This window comes from Callospermophilus lateralis, chromosome 2 (assembly GCF_048772815.1).
Source record: "Callospermophilus lateralis isolate mCalLat2 chromosome 2, mCalLat2.hap1, whole genome shotgun sequence".
Classification (NCBI taxonomy): domain Eukaryota; kingdom Metazoa; phylum Chordata; class Mammalia; order Rodentia; family Sciuridae; genus Callospermophilus; species Callospermophilus lateralis.
This window is the reverse complement of record NC_135306.1, coordinates 142,623,250-142,635,640: the sequence shown is the minus strand read 5'-3', so window position 1 is coordinate 142,635,640 and position 12,391 is coordinate 142,623,250. Positions and strand designations below refer to the sequence as shown.

Genomic DNA, 12,391 nt, shown 5'->3' with positions numbered 1-12,391 from the left:
GTTTATCTTTCAATCTGCTTAGAATTTAATATGACATATTGTGGTAGTCAACTTTTTATTAGTGTGATCAAAATACCTGACAAGAACAATTTAGTGGAGGAAAAGGTATCTGGGACTCACAGTTTCAGAGATTTAGTCAATGTTTAGCCAACTCCAGTGCTCTGGACCTGGGATGAGGCAGAACCTCATTATGTAGGGGCATTCAGTCAGCAAGGAAATGGGGAGACCGTAGAAGGGAGAGATACAGTTCAAGAGCACATTCCCAGTGACCTGCTTCCCCTAATTATGCTCCATCTGCCTGAAGTTACCACCTAGTAATCCATTGAAATTCTTAATCCAACAAATGGATTAATCCACTTGATGAGATTACAATTCTCATAATCTTATCATTTCACTTCTGAACATTGCTGTGTTGCCTAACACATGAGTGTAGGACATGAAAGATTTAGACACATGATGTGAGGTAAGGATTGGTTGAGTTTTCCAGTGTCTGAGCATAATTAATCTATAGCCTGCCTTTCTCCATTGACTAGTAAATCAGACTTTTAAAATATATCATGTTTCCATACAACAATAAAAGTTCCTGTGTCAATGTTGTATTTGCCTATCTTCTATTCCCAAACCAAATATTTCCAAATTCCTGAGTACATGTTTAAGTTACTAGAGTTTTAGAATAATTCTTTTTTTTATTGGTTGTTCAAATCATTACAAAGCTCATGACATATCATCTTTCATACATTTGATTCAAGTGGGTTATGAACTCCCATTTTTACCCCAATTACAAATTGCAGAATCACATCGGTTACACATTCCCATTTTTACATAATGGCATATTAGTGACTGTTGTATTCTGCTACCTTTCCTATCCCCTAATATCCCCCATCCCCTCCCTTCCCATCTTCCCTCTCTACCTCATCTGCTGTTGTTCAATTCTTTCCCTTGTTTCCCCCGCCCTTTCCCCTCACAACCTCTTATATGTAATTTTGTGTAACATTGAGGGTCTCCTACCATTTCCATACGATTTTCCTTCTCTCTCCCTTTCTCTCCCCCCACTTGTCTCTGTTTAATGTTAATCTTTTCCTCATGCTCTTCCTCCCTGTTCTGTTCTTAGTTGTTCTCTTTATATCAAAGAAGACATTTGGCATTTGTTTTTAAGGATTGGCTAGCTTCGCTTAGCATAATCTGCTCTAATGCCATCCATTTCCCTGCAAATTCCATGATTTTGTCATTTTTTAGTGCTGCGTAATACTCCATTGTGTATAAATGCCACAATTTTGTCCATTCATCTATTGAAGGGCATCTAGGTTGGTTCCACAGTCTAGCTATTGTGAATTGTGCTGCTATGGTCATTGATGTGGCAGTATCCCTATAGTACGCTCTTTTAAGATCCTTAGGGAATAGTCTGAGAAGAGCGATGGCTGGGTCAAATGGTTGATCCATTCCCAGCTTTCCCAGGAATCTCCATACTGGTTTCCAAATTGGCCGCACCAATTTGCAGTCCCACCAGCAATGTACAAGTGTACCCTTTTCCCCACATCCTCGCCAGCACTTATTGTTGTTTGACGTCATAATGGCTGCCAATCTTACTGGAGTAAGATGGTATCTAAAGGTGATTTTGATTTGCATTTCTCTGACTGCTAGAGATGGTGAGCATGTTTTCATGTACCTGTTGATTGATTGTATGTCCTCCTCTAAGAAGTTTCTGTTCGGGTCTTTGGCCCATTTGTTGATTGGGTTATTTGTTATCTTATTGTTTAATTTTTTGAGTTCTTTGTATATTCTGGATATTAGGGCTCTATCTGAAGTGTGAGGAGTAAAAATTTGTTCCCAGGATGTAGGCTCTCTATTTACCTCTCTTATTGTTTCTCTTGCTGAGAAAAAACTTTTTAGTTTAAGTAAATCCCATTTGTTTATTCTTGTTATTAACTCTTGGGCTATGGGTGTCCTATTAAGGAATTTGGAGCCCGACCCCACAGTATGTAGATTGTAGCCAACTTTTTCTTCTATCAGATGCTGGTGTCTCTGATTTGATATCTAGCTCCTTGATCCATTCTGAGTTAACTTTTGTTCCTGGTGAGAGAAAAGGATTCAGTTTCATTTTGTTGCATATGGATTTCCAGTTTTCCCAGCACCATTTGTTGAAGATGCTATCCTTCCTCCATTGCATGCTTTTAGCCCCTTTATCAAATATAAGAAAGTTGTAATTTTGTGGATTGGTCTCTGTGTCCTCTATTCTGTACCGTTGGTTCACCTGCCTGTATTGGTACCAGTGCCATGCTGTTTTTTGTTACTATTGCTCTGTAGTACAGTATGAAATCTGGTATCGCTATACCTCCAGATTCACACTTCCTGCTAAGAATTGCTTTTGCTATTCTGGGTCTTTTGTTTTTCCATATGAATTTGATGATTGCTTTATCTATTTCTACAAGAAATGCCATTGGGATTTTGATTGGCATCACATTAAACCTGTAGAGAACTTTGGGTAATATCGCCATTTTGATGATGTTAGTTCTGCCTATCCAAGAACAGGGTACATTTTTCCATCTTCTAAGATCTTCTATCTCTCTCTTTAGGGTTCTGTAGTTTTCATTGTATAAATCTTTCACCTCTTTTGTTAGGTTGATTCCCAAGTATCTTATTTTCTTTGAGGATATTGTGAATGGAGTGGTTGTCCTCATTTCCATTTCAGAAGATTTGTCGCTGATATACAGGAATGCCTTTGATTTATGCGTGTTGATTTTATATCCTGCCACTTTGCTGAATTCATTTATTAGCTCTAATAGTTTCTTTGTAGACCCTTTTGGGTCTGTTAGATATATTATCATGTCATCTGCAAATAGTGATAATTTAAGTTCTTCTTTTCCTATTTTTATGCCTTTAATTTATTTTGATGTCTAATTAATCTGGCTAGTATTTCAAGAACTAAATTAAATAGCAGTGGTGAGAGAGGGCATCCCTGTCTTGTTCCAAATTTTAGAGGGAATGCCTTCAGTTTTTCTCCATTTAGGATGATGCTAGCCTGAGGTTTAGCATATATAGTTTTTACAATGTTGAGGTAAGTTCCTGTTATCCCTAGTTTTTCTAGTGTTTTGAACATAAAGGGATGCTGTATTTTGTCGAATGCTTTTTCTGCATCTATTGAGATGATCATATGGTTCTTATCTTTAAGTCTATTGATATGGTGAATAGCATTTATTGATTTCCGTATATTGAACCAGCCTTGCATCCCAGGGATGAATCCTACTTGATCATGGTGCACAATTTTTTTGATATGCTTTTGTATTCGATTCGCCAAGATTTTATTGAGAATTTTTGCATCCAAGTTCATTAGAGATATTGGTCTGTAGTTTTCTTTCTTTGAAGTGTCTTTGTCTGGTTTCGGGATCAGGGTGATGTTTGCCTCATAGAATGAATTTGGAAGAGCTCCGTCTTTTGCTATTTCTTGAAATAGCTTGAAAAGTATTGGTATTAATTCTTCTTTGAAGGTTTTGTAAAACTCGGCTCTATACCCATCCGGTCCAGGGCTTTTCTTGGTTGGTAGTCTTTTGATGGCTTCTTCTATTTCTTCCTTTGTTCCTTTGTTATTTGTCTGTTTAAATTGTGTGTGTCTTCCTGACTCAATCTGGGCAGATCGTATGACTTAAGAAATTTATCGATATCTTTACTATCTTCTATTTTATTGGAATATAGGGTTTCAAAATACTTTCTAATTATCTTCTGTATTTCTGTAGTGTCTGTTGTGATATTGCCTTTTTCATCCCTTATGTTAGTAATTTGAGTTCTCTCTCTTCTTCTCTTCGTTAGCATGGCTAAGGGCCTGTCGATCTTATTTATTTTTTCAAAGAACCAACTTTTAGTTTTATCAATTTTTTCAATGGTTTTATTTGTTTCAATTTCGTTGATTTCTGCTCTGATTTTAATTATTTCTTGTCTTCTACTACATTTGTTGTTGTTTTTATCTTCCTTTTCTAGGGTTTTGAGGTGTAGTGTGAGTTCATTTATTTGTTGGTTTTTTCTTTTTTTGAGGAAAGAACTCCAGGAAATGAATTTCCCTCTTAAAACTGCTTTCATTGTGTCCCATAGATTCCGGTATGTTGTGTCTGTATTGTCATTTATCTCTAAGAATTTTTTTTATCTCCTCCTTTATGTCTTCTGTAACCCATTGATCATTCAGTAACATATTGTTCATTTTCCAGGTGATGCAGGATTTTTCCTTCCTTCTTTTATCATTGATTTCCAGTTTCATTCCATTATGATCAGATATTGTGCATGGTATTATCTCCACACCTTTATATTTACTAAGAGTTGCCCTATGGCATAATATATGGTCTATCTTTGAGTAGGATCCATGTGCTGCTGAGAAGAACCTGTATCCACTTGATGAAGGTTGATATATTCTATATATGTCGGTTAAGTCTAGGTTATTGATTGTGTTATTGAATTCTATAGTTTCTTTATTCAGCTTTTGTCTAGAGGATCTGTCTAATGGCGAGAGCAGTGTGTTGAAGTTACCCATGATTATTGTGTTGTGGTCTATTTGACTCTTGAACTTGAGGAGAGTTTGTTTTATGAACATTGCAGCTCCATTGTTTGGTGCATACAAATTGATGATTGTTATGTCTTGTTGGTGGATGGTTCCTTTTAACAGTATATAGTGTCCTTCTTTATCCCTTTTGATTAACTTAGGTTTGAAGTTGATTTTATTCGATATGAGTATGGCCACTCCTGCTTGCTTCCGAGGGCCATGTGAGTGGTATGATTTTTCCTAACCTTTAATCTTCAGCCTGTGTATGTCTTTTCCTATCGTATGAGTCTCCTGAAGGCAGCATACTGTTGGATTTGTTTTTTTGATCCAGGTTACTAGCCTATGTCTCTTGATTGGTGAATTTATATCATTAACATTTAAGGTTACAATTGAAATGTGGTTTGTACTTCCAGTCATGTTTACTTATTTATTTATTTTAGTTTGGCTAGTTTTTCCTCTTTGGTTGTTTTTCTCCCCCTTTACTGAGATACCTCCCACTGTTAGTTTTGGGCGCTATTTTTCCAATTCCTCTTCTTGTAGTATTTTGCTCAAAATGCTTTGCAGTGCTGGTTTTCTGGCTGCAAATTCTTTTAGCTTTTGTTTATCGTGAAATATTTTAATTTCATTGTCAAATATGAAGCTTTATTTTGCTGGATACAGTATTCTTGGTTGGAATCCATTATTTTTCAGCGTTTGAAATACATTGTTCCAGGATCTTCTTGCTTTCAAAGTCTGTGATGTAAAATCAGTCGTTAACCTAATTGATTTACCCCTGAATGTAATCTGCCTCCTTTCTCTCATAGCTTTTAATATTCTCTCCTTGTTCTGTATGTTGGCCTTCTTCATAATTATATGTCTTGGAGTTGGTCTGTTACAGTTTTGAATGTTTGGGGTCCTGTAGGCTTCCAAGATTTGGCAATCCATTCCATCGTTCATCTCTGGGAAGTTTTCTAGAATTATTTCATTTAATAGGTTGTCCATTCCTTTGGTTTGAACCTCTATGCCTTCTTCTATCCCGATGACTCTCAAGTTTGGTTTTTTTATGACATCCCATATCTCTTGAATAGATTGCTTGTGAGATTTAAGCATCCTTTCTGTGTTGACTATATTCTTTTCAAGTTGATAAACTTTGTCTTCATTATGTTCTGACTTTTACTTGATCTAGTCTATTTGTAATATTCTCGTTTGAGTTTTTAATTTAGTTAATAGTTTTCTGCATTTCTAGAATTACTGTTTGTTTTTTTTTATGATTTCTATCACCTGGTAAAGCTTGTTCTTTGCCAGTTGAATTTGTTTGTTTAATTCGTTTTCAAAATATACTTTCATTGCTTAGACTTGCTGTCTCATGTCTTCTCTAATATTCCGTTCCATCTGAGTTAGGTATGCCTTGAGTTCTTTCCCTATTCATGTTTCTGATGCTTCTCGATCCTCCTGTAGATTTAAGTTGTCCTGCATTGTTTGTTGTCCTTTTTTCCCTTGTTTTTTCATGTTGTTCGCGTTACTTTCCAGCTCTGTTTGATTGCTGTATTTCTGCTCTCTCCTATAAATTTGTTTTGGTTTTGTATATCTCTGTTGTCTCTCCTTTGTGGTGGTAGACTATGCCTGCTAAAGTGGATTCCGCTGGGAAGAAATTCCGTCAGCCGAACTCCAGTGATGTCACCTCTCCTATGGCGGGCCCCAGGCTCCTTGCCGGGGTGTCCGAAGGGAGGGGTGGGACTGGTCTGTCTCTGGTTGGTTTCAGCTCCTGGTTGGCTACTTCATGAAGGCCTGGCTATAGACATCTTCCTAGAGTCTCTGCGCCATACCTGCTGGGCCACACCTCAGGGTCTAGCCACGCGGTCGCCTTCAGGCGGGCGGTCTCTAGCCGCCCAGTCACGAGGGCCTGGCCTCTCATCCCCTGGCTTCTCCTGCTAGCCCTGGCTTCTCCTGCTAGCCCGGCCTTCCCCTATGTGATGTCTCTCGGCAGTTCAAACTGTACTCTGGGCCTGCAGTTTGCTGAGTGTGGAGGGTGGCTATTGGGAATCGGCACCCTATTGTTTTGATTTTTTCCGCTTGCCCCTCCCCCAGAGCTGGCAAGACAGGTTTTGTTTTCGCCGATGATGGGAGGGGGAGTTGGAGGTCAGGTGTCTCTACCTTTCCCCATGTCTCTATGCAGGCTCGTTCTGATAATCCCTCCCCCGGAAAGCCTGGGAGAGATTTTATGTGAATTCCCCGCTGTATGGGAGATGGGCTGAGTAACACGCACCTGTTTTATTGTTGCAATCTGTCTGAGACCGATGGTGTTGACATCAGCCCTCCAAGATGGTGGCTGCTGGCTTCCTTGGTGGACTTTCCTTTGTGGGGGATAGAACTGGACCGCTTCCTTCCCTGTCTCAAACCCTGAACTCAGCCCAGAGCTCAGTGAGGGCACAGCCGGCAGGACTCCACATTATCCATAGCACCGTTTCTCTCTGCTTGCTGGTCGCTTCTCAGCAGTGTTCCACTGTCTGTAGCCGCGGGGCGGGCCGCGAACAGGCGGCGGATCAGTCAGCCTGGATCTCCGGTCGCACAGTTGACTCGTGTTTGAGACTCAATAACCAGTCCTCAGTGATGGAAATCCTTCCTCTAGGTTTCGGTGTACCCCAATTTTGCTGTAAATTCCTAACAAGATAGCTTTTTGTCGTTCTAATTCGTTATTCACCTGCTCAGTGACACGGTACACGGGGTGTGATGTGCTCTATTTGTGGCCATCTTGGAATCGCCTAGAATAATTCTTGATACCACATTCTGTTCATTGCTTCACAGGTGGTTTGATCCATCTCATCTCATTGCTATTACATGATTATAAAGTCTCAAGTCCCTTAAATATATATATATGGAGAGAGAGAGAGAGAGAGAGAGAGAGAGAGAGAGAGAAATTTAAAATTCAATTTTAAAATATATAGATTATATATGTTACATATATGTGTGTGTGTGTTGGGTTTCAATGGATTTGATTGACACTAATATAGTTGTTTATTTTAAAAAAGTATATTTCCCGAACTACTCGGTCTTCATAAATGTTTTAAAATAGTTACTTTTTCACTTTGTGCTAACATATTGTTCTCTGATGAGTTAGTCATACTCCTGAAAGTCTTACATTTTGTTACATTTGTATAAATTGTATTGGTACAAATCACAATTTTCCATTTTTAGTTGCCCTATAAAATTACTTTCTGATTTTTTATATTGATTATATATCTAGTCACCCTGGTAAACATTGTATTAATTATAAAAATTCGTAAATTCTTTGTAGTGTTTCTTATTATGGACAATTGTTTGCAAATATTGGTGGGTTTTTTATTGCTTCATGATCTTTAAACATTTAATTAAGTAGGCATTTTTTCCCTGTGTTTCTATGAATGGCAAGAATTTCTGATATTATCAAACAGAAATAGAGTCCAAAAGCCCTTCAAACTTCTTCTTTATTTAGAAACCACTTCGTTGTAGATTCTAATCTCTTTAAAATGAAAGAGTCCTTTCTATTTATTGTTGTTTAAGATAGGTTGAATGAATGTTTACCGATGTCAAACTTTTCTCTGAATCTATGGAGATAATCTCAGTGTTTTTCTCTTTTAATCAGTCAATGGGATGATTCCATCATTATTTTCAACCCTCTGTGGTTGCCACAGTAGGGTCAGCTGCATGTTATTTTGCTAAGGGCTTTTAAAAATATATTCATGACACAGATTGGCGTGTCGCTTTCCTCCTTCTTACTACCCCAACATCCTTTGGTCATTAGCAAGGTTGTATCAGCTTCATAGATTTAATTAAGGAGAGCCTTTTCTTTTTCTCTACCCTGTGAAATTTGTATAAACTAGATAACCATCTGTTTCTCTAGTGTTTAGGTTTTTAAATCATGAGATTCAGTTTTCTCTTTGGAGAATATTTTGAACCTTTGGTTTAAAAATAATTTCTTATTAGTTTTCTTTTAATTTGTTAGAAATTTTCTTTATTCAGTCCATTTTATGCTTTTATTAGTGCATTATACTATGTATAATATTGTGGTTTATTTTGACATAGTCATAAATGAGTGAAATATTGTTTCATTCAGTTCTAAATACTTCCTTTTTCCCTCCTTACTCCTCTTACTCCTCTTCCTCTACTTTACTGAATTTGCTTCTGTTGATTTATAAGTTTTTTTAAAAATTGGTGCTTTAAAGATATATATATATATATATATATATATATATATATATATATATATATATGGTGAAACTCACTGAGGTATGGTCATATGTGTACATAGCACAATTTGGTCATTTTACTTCCACTGTTACTCCTTTTCTCCTACATCTCTCATCCCTTTTGATCTGTCCCCTTCCTTTACTCTACAGATCTCCCTTTTATTTTCATGGGATTCATGCCTGCTTCACTCCCCCCCATTATTTTGATCTATGAGAAAACATTTGACCCTTGACCTTCTGAGTTTGGCTTATTCCACTTAGCATGATGTTCTCCAATTCCATCCAATAAGCAGAGAATGCCAGAATCTCATTCTTCTTTATGACTAAGTGAAACTTAGTCAATTCATCTGTTGATGGGCTTGGTTCTATAACTTGGCTATTGTAAATTGCAGTGCAATGAATATTAATGAGACTGCTTCACCATAGTTTTCTGCTTTCATCTCTTTAGAATTAATATCAAGGAGTGGGGTAGCTGGGTCACATGGTTGTTCCATTCCTAGATTTTGAGGAGTCTTCATGATGCTTTCCAGCAGGATTGTACTAATTTGTAGATCTACCAATAATGTAAGAGTGTTCCTTTTCCCCTACATCCTCACCAGGATTTATTATTACTATTGTGCTTAACTATTGCTATTCTAGCTAGAGTGAGATGAACTCTCAATGTAATTTTTATTTTCATTTCCCTGATTATCAAGGATGTTGAACATTTTTTTTACATACTTCTTGAATGTTTCTTCTTTTGAGAAATATCCACTTAGTTCTTTTGCCCACTTATTGATTGAGTTATTTGGCTTTGGGTGTTAAGTTTTTTGAGTTCCTCATATTTTCTGGATAATAATTTCACGTGGGAGGAGCAACTGACAATTTTTTTCCATTCCATATGCTCTTGCTTTATGTTATTGTTTCCTCTGCTATGCAGAAGCTTTTTAATTTATTGCCATTCCACTTATTGATTCTCAGTTTTATTTTTTGTACATTAGGGGTCTTTTAAAGAAAGTCAATGCCTATGACTATATGTTGGAGTGTTAAACCTATAGTTTGTTCTAGCAGTTGCAAAGTGTCTGGTCTAATTCCTAGGTCTTTGATCCACCTTGAGTTGACATTTGTGCAGGGTAAAAAAAATAGGGATCTAGTTTCATTCTCCTACATAGGGATACACAGTTTTCCCAGCACCACTTGTTTAAAAAGATATCTTTTCTCCATTTTGTGATTTGGGTACCTTTTTTTGAGTATCAAAGGACTGTAACTATGCTGGTTTGTCTCTGTGTTTTGATGAACCCACTCTGTTTTTATTTCCCTCCTATCACTATTGTATAATTTAAGATCCAGTAATTGTATAATTTAATGCTCATCATCACTTCTTCTTTCTCAGTATTACTTTGGATATTCTTGGTCTCTTATTCTTCCAAATAAATTTTAGAACTGTTTTTAACAATTCTGTGAAGAATGTCATTGGTATATGGTTGGGGATTACATTGTATTTATGTGAGTTTTCTGGTATTCTGATCATTTTGACAATCTTAATTCTGCCTAAGAACATGAAGGGGGGAAGTTTTCATCTTCTAAGCTCTTCCTCAATTTTTTTATTTAATGTTCTATAGTTTAACATAGAGGTCCTTAAACTCCTTGGTTAAATTTATTCCCAAATATTTCTTTATTTTTTCCCAAGGTATTTTCAATGGGATAGATATCCTAATATCTTCTTCAGCAGATTCACTATTGGAATATAGAAAAGCAACTAATTTATGTATACTGATCTTCTGTCCTGCTACTTTCTAAAGTTATTTATCAGCCCTAGAAATCTTCTGGTGTAATTCTTTGGATCTTCTAAATACAGGATCCTGTCATCATCAAAAAGAGACAATTTGACTTATTTTCCTATTTGTAGCCCTTTACTTGTCTTTTTCTGCTTGATAATTTTGCATGTGTTTCAAGAACTATGTTGAATAGGATTGGTGAAAGTGGACATCCTTATTTTGCTCTTGATTTTAGAGGATATGCTTCCAGTTTTTCTCCATTCAGTATAATGTTGGCCTTTGGCCCAGTTTTAAGAAATGAGGATATGTTTTACTTCTTTAAGCATGAAGTAGCCACGTAAATCACCTGAAATTTTTCTGCATGGATTTGTCTCTGTTCTCCCATTTTATTAAATCATTTATTAATTCAATAGATTCTTTCTACATATTTTATACATTGAGTTATCATCCAGTACTGCTTTATGTAATATTTTCCTCTATTATCTTTAGTCTTTGAGATCTCTTAATGTTGGCCCCTGTTTGTTTGTTTTTAATTTTTATACCCTCATTATTGTAGACTGTTTGTTGTTTGATAAATTTTATTTTTGAACACTTCGCTAAGTTTAATGCATTATATACTGCACCAGGCTTATCTTGTAAATATCCTTCCCTGGCCCTAGAACAGCTATTTCTTTAAGCAACCCAGTTTCTTTTAATGGATAATCATATTAGAACTAATTTTAGGTGTGTTTATTGATTGTCATTGATTTTTTTTCTTGATTGACATTGTTTCCTAGACTGAAGAGAGAAAGGAAATATATGTTACCTAAGGAATATACACAAACCTGTGCATATTTCTATATGAAACCATATGTATCTACATTAAATCAACTTGAGTTTGTACTGATATATCTATCTCTAACCCACTATGACATGGTCCACTGTGTCCTCTTCCCCTTGTTTTGTTTTGTTTTTCCTGAATAAGGAATACTTCATGAATTTGTATGTCATCATTGCACAGGGCCATGCTAATCTTCTCTCTATAGTTCCAATTTTAGTATATGTGCTGCTGAAACAATCACTCCCCTTGCTTTTTGTAACTACCTATTTCAACAGTCATAATCCTATATGCTGCCACTGTTTATCTATTTGTTTAATTTTTTAGTTACAGTGTAAATTGTAGTTATGTTAAAATTGTTAATCTATAACCCCATCAGAACCAACTGTAACAAATATAATACAATGATATATTCAGTTCCTCTTCAATTTTATAGCCTCACTCATTGCCCAAATACAGTATTTTTTCCCCAATCCATTCTGTGAAGTGTGAACTACATTTGTAATAGAAATAGGTACTTCTGTCATAGGCTATATTATATGCAGGTATTGCCGGACCTCTTACATAATTTTTATAAAATTACATAACTAAAGTTCAGCTTTTTTATTTCAAATTTCTGTAGATTTTGGCAAATAAGTACTATCATATATTTGCCACTAGGATGTCACAAATAATTGTTTCATTATCCCAAAAATTTTTCTGTGAATCACTAATTGTACCCTTCTGCCAAAAACCAGGGAGCAAGGCTGCTTATGAAATATGAAAGTGAGTGGTTGCAGTGATTATAAATTGAATTTGGACATGCCTTGGCTTCTCAGTCATATTTGAAGTTATTTTTTTTCCTTTTTTATACATTTTAAAGATGGTTATTTTATCTTCTGTGTCTGATAATTTTAATATCTGAATGGTGATATAAACTGTTTTTGTCTTTCTACTTACTCCTACTTGTAGAAGTTTACTTCCTCATGATTATAATAAATAATATTATTTTATGTTTGGTTGAGTTAACCTGTGAGGTTCTGAGAGCTACACAGAATTTCTTCCCAAGAGGATCTACATAATTAATTTTGGTTTCCAGTAGATTCTG

At 36.0% G+C, this 12,391-nt stretch overlaps 1 non-coding gene across 1 annotated transcript; it reads right to left on the bottom strand.

The window, feature by feature from the left end:
• Positions 1-11,442: 11,442 nt before the first annotated feature.
• LOC143393171 (U6 spliceosomal RNA) lies at positions 11,443-11,548 on the bottom strand. Its single transcript, XR_013090491.2, has one exon. It is a non-coding gene; the product is annotated as a U6 spliceosomal RNA (small nuclear RNA).
• Positions 11,549-12,391: the final 843 nt, after the last annotated feature.